The sequence below is a fragment of the Sturnira hondurensis genome, unplaced genomic scaffold, assembly GCF_014824575.4.
Source record: "Sturnira hondurensis isolate 20B ecotype Veracruz unplaced genomic scaffold, ASM1482457v3 Scaffold0001872, whole genome shotgun sequence".
NCBI lineage: Eukaryota > Metazoa > Chordata > Mammalia > Chiroptera > Phyllostomidae > Sturnira > Sturnira hondurensis.
In genome coordinates this window covers 560,495-565,534 of record NW_028074503.1, presented here as the reverse complement: position 1 = coordinate 565,534, position 5,040 = coordinate 560,495, and the positions used below count along the sequence as shown (strand labels likewise).

Genomic DNA, 5,040 nt, shown 5'->3' with positions numbered 1-5,040 from the left:
TGTCCACCACCCTAACTCTTTATTTTAATTGACTTGTCAAGACCTGTCCAGTACAATGCAGGTATCCCTTCAAAGATCATACACTTAACCAATGGTGCTTTTGGGTTCAGAATGTTTTTTGAACTCCTTTTTTGTAGAGTGTAAAAACCTCCAGCATATTCTTCTGCACATTCTCAAGAGGCAAATCTAACTTCCCTGAGACTGGGCTTAATTTTTGGAAATAGCCTCAAGTTATTTGTAGTCTATTCTGATAAACAGGATGGCTGGAACACCTGAATATTATCATTTGAGTTTTCAAACAGTAAATGCCACTGAAATAATGAACCTAATTTCTTTGAATGGTTTGTAAATTGGCTATGAAGACACCTCCAAAAGAGAAGCACCAGAAAGTCAGTGACTAAGGACATTTCAGTCAGCATTGTTGGACTATGCCTCTAATCACCAAGGCAACCCAGTGTTTGGAAACAACAACACTCATTGGGATGTGTACATCTGGTGATGTTATTTTCAGAGTTGTATCTGCATGGATGCATCCTTTGCTTTTTAAAAGAACTATTCTTGCACTTATTAAGAAATAAGAGGGGGAGGAAGAATATTTCCATGTATTAAGTTCTTGAATAATATAGGTGACATAAGGGAGAAAAGACAATGTCTTTGCCATATCAAGTAGAAGAAACAGAGTCATCATATCACCTTAGGGCAGCAACAGCCGCCTAGAGAGACAGACCTAGGTTTGAAGCCCATTACAGAGCTATTTCCCAGCTAATTTGGGAGAAAATTACTTCTCTAAGCCTTAGAATCTTTATTTGTAAAATAAGGGGAATTATATTTCCTTGTCAGTATGTTATCAACATTAGAAATAACATATATAAAGTGATCTGACACATAGCAGACCAGTAAAAGTACTCTATGAAAAAATACATGAAGTGAAACAAAAATAACCAGAACTGCCAGAAAATTGAACTATATGGAAGTCCGACAACCAAGGAGTTAAAGAAGAAACATTGATCCAGACTGATAGGAGGGGTGAAGATGGGCAGCCAGGCAGAGACGGCACGTGGCAAGGTGGACCTGCCAGTCCCATATTGCCATGTGGATAAACTGGGAGGAACAACTGGGGAGTGAGACAGACTGAGAAACTCAGGCTTCTAGCACGGGGAAATAAAGCCTAAAACCTCTGAACACCACCTTCCATTGCATGTGGCTACAGAGTAATGCCCAAATGCAAGTATGACAAGAAAGTTTCCTTAACCAAAACTGCTAAGAAAGGCTTGGAACTGAAATAGAACCTAATAGAAGAGCTATGGAAATGCATGGACACATACAAGTACCTTTTCATCTTCTCTGTGGCCAACATGAGGAACAGCAAGTTGAAGGACATCCGGAGCACCTGGAAGCACAGCTGGATGTTCTTTGGCAAAAACAAAGTGATGTTGATGTCCTTGGGTTGAAGTCCATCTGATAAGTACAAAGACAACCTGCATCAGGTCAGTAAGAAGGTGAGGGGTGAAGTCTCCTTTTCACTGACCACACTAAGGAGGAATTGAACAAGTGGTTCGCTAAGTACATGAAAATGGACTATGCCTGCACTGGAAACAAAGCAACTTTCACTGTGAATCTCAACCCAGGGCCCCTGGAGCAGTTCTGCCACTCCATAGAGCTGCAGCTGAGGCAGCTAGGGCTGCCATTGCCCTCAAGAGAGGTGTGGTGACCCTGCTGTCCCACTATGAGGTATGCAAGGAGGGCAATCTGCTGCCCTCGGAGCAGGCCTGCATGCTGAAGCTTATCAGGTATGAGATGGCTAAGTTTAAGGTGACTATCAAGTACATCTGGGATGCACAATCTGGAAGGTTCCACCAGATGGGAGATGACTTGCCAGAAAGCGCATCTGAGTCAGCAGAAGAATCAGAGGATGGTGACAGCTGCTGAGGGACAGGATGTGGAACTGAGGGCTCCCAGCCCAGTCCTGATGATTCCTGACTGATCTGGACTGCCCTGAGCTCCTAGGAAGCAGCTGTTTGTTTTTCTGGGGATAAAGACAAGGAAGAGCACTGCAGACAGACTGTTTTCCTGCAAGAATAAAACTGCAGGCTCTCTCCCTGTAGATGGCATAGGGGGAAAAAAAGCCAAATACATCTGACTGTAAAAATCTCTGGGAGTTGTCTTCCAGCCAAGATGGAGGCATAGGTGGAAACACTGTGCCCCCTCCCACAACTAAATTTAAAGATAGTGAAGTTTTAGAGACAAAAACGCAGCCAAAACAGTGAAAATTTAACTGTACAGAAGTCCAACAACAACGAACCACACAGTCAGACTGGTAGGAAGGGCGGAGTCAGTGGCAGCACAGCAGGTCAGGCAGGAAAGACGGTTCTGTCTGACCAACCCAGGAGCAGAAGTGGAGGCGGTTGGTGGATCCCAGGCATGGGGTGGCAACAGGCAGACCCAGTGAAGGCGCAGGGCAGCTGGCTGACTGCAGTCACACATTCATGCACGCAGATAAACCAAGCGAAGGAGCAAACAGTGAGACAGACCACTCAGGCTAGGGCCCCAGGGATGGGAATTAGAGCCTGAAAGCACCAACTGGAAAGACTTTCTTGGGGTCGAGGGGCCAGGAGAGGCTCCCAGGCTCACAGAGAGTTCATTGGAGAGACCCACAGGGTCCTGGAGAGTACACAGGCCCACACACCTGGGAACCAGCACCAGAGGGGTCCAATTTGCTAGTGGGAAGCTGCAGAGAGGACAGAAACCTGAGAGAGACCAGAGTGGAGCAAAGTGCCATTTTTTTTCCCTCTCTGACCCCGCCCCCACATACAGCTTCACAACTCAGCAACTGGGTCACCCAGCCCTGGTGAACACCTAAGGCTCCGCCCCTCATACATAACAGGTGCGAAGAGAGCAAACATTATGACTCAAGAACAGCTCAAAGCCCCAGAGCCTATAATTCTAAGTGAACAAGAAATAGTCAACCTTTCAGATGCACAGTTCAAAATACTGGTGATCAGGATGCTCACAGAACTGGTTGATTTGGGTCTCAAATTAGATGAAAAAATAAAGGCTACACTAAGTGAAATGAAGGAAAATGCACAGGGACCAATAGTGATGGAAAGAAAACTGGGACTCAAATCAACAAAGTGGACCAGAAGGAAGAAAGAAACAACCAAACAGAAAAGAATGGAGAAACAGAGGACTTCTGCCAAGATGGAGGCATAGGTGGAAACACTGTGCCTACTCCCACAACCAAGTTTGAATACAACAAAGGTTTGGAGAACAAAGACACAGCAAAAAACAGAAAATTAAGTTATGCGGAAGTCTGACAACCACTAACCGTTCAACGGGGACGGTAAGAGGGGCTGAGCCCGCAGCGAGCAGGGTCGGACAGGACAGATCCCCCGACCTAGGCGCACAGGCAGCCCGGAACCAGTGGGGTGCAGGGCAGACTGACCGAGGTTGCACATTCATGCACAGTGAGATGGACCACGCAGGCCCCAGGGGGCGAGGGCTGACGGCGGTGGCACACTCGAGTGTAGTGGGACGAAACGCTCAGGCCCGGTAACAGTGGCAGCTGCGGCACCTGTGGGGGCCGCCGCGGGAGGTGGCAGACGGGACGCCATAGTTCCTCGTTGACCCCGCCCCCACATACAACGTCACAACCCAGCGACTTAGTTGCCCTGCTCTGGTGAACACCTTAGGGCTCCGATCCTGCTACAGAACAGGCACGAACAACCCGAAAGATGGCGCAAGAAGAACTCAAAGTCCCAGAGCCAATAACTCTCAGCGACCAACAGATTGCCAGCCTCTCAGAAGCACAATTCAAAACACTGTTTATCAGGATGCTAACAGAACTGGTTGATTATTGTCACAAATCAGAGGAACATATGAAGGCTAAACTAATTGAAATGAAGGGAGATACACAGGAAACCAATAGCGATGGAAAGGAAACTGGGACTCAAATCAATGGAATGGACCAGAAGGCAGAATGAAAAATGCAACCAGAAAGGAATGAAGAAATGAGAATTCAAAAAAATGAGGAGGGGCTTAGGAACCTCCAGGACATCTTTAAGTGTTCCAACATCCGGATTATAGGGGTACCAGAAGGGGGAAAGAAACAGCCACGAGTGGAAAACTTATTGAACAAATAATAAAGGAGAACTTCCCCAGTCTGGCAAAGGAAATAGAGTTCCAGGAAATTCAGGAAGCTCAGAGAGTGCCAAAGAAGCTGGACCCAAGGAGGAACACACCAAGGCACATCATAATTACATTAGTCAAGATTAAAATGAAGGAGAGAATTCTAGAAGCAGCAAGAGATAAGGGGACAGTCACCTACAAAGGAATACCCATCAGACTGTCAGCAGATTTCTCAAAAGAGACCTTCCAGGCAAGAAGGGGCTGGAAAGAAGTATTCCAAGTCATGAAATCCAAAGACCTACGGCCAAGATTGCTTCATCCAGCAAAGCTTTCATTTAGAATGGAAGGACAGATAAAATGCTTCTCAGATAAGATTAAATTCAAGGAGTTCATCATCACCAAGCCCTTATTATATGAAATGTTAAAGGGACTTATCTAAGAAAAAGAAGATAAAAAATATGAACAATGAAAGGACAGCAAACTCACAGTTATTAACAACCACACCTAAAACAAAAGCAAACTAAGAGGACAGCTATATCGGGAGTGGAAACATAGAAATGGAGATCACATGGAGGGTTAGCAACAGGGGAGTAGGAGGAGGAGAAGTGGAGAAAAGGTAAAGAGGATAAGTATCATAGACGGTAGATAGAAAATAGACAGGGGGAAGGGCAGGAATACTATGGGAAATACAGAATCTAAAGAACTGGTGACACATGGACATGAACAAAAGGGGGGGAATGGTGGGGGAGGGATGTGCAGGGTGGAGGGGAGTGAAGGGGGGGAATGGGACAACTGTAATGGCATAATCAATAAAATATATTAAAAAATAAAAATAAAGTAAAAATAAAAGGAAAAAATATCTGGGGTGGTGGTGTCAGGAGAAATTCCCTGGAGAGTTCATTGGAGTGACTTACA

General features: G+C 45.6%; 1 pseudogene; it reads left to right on the top strand.

Annotated features, from left to right (window-relative positions):
• The first annotated feature begins 1,186 nt into the window (after positions 1-1,186).
• On the top strand, positions 1,187-1,952 carry LOC118980266 (mRNA turnover protein 4 homolog; annotated as a pseudogene).
• The last annotated feature ends 3,088 nt before the right edge of the window (positions 1,953-5,040 follow it).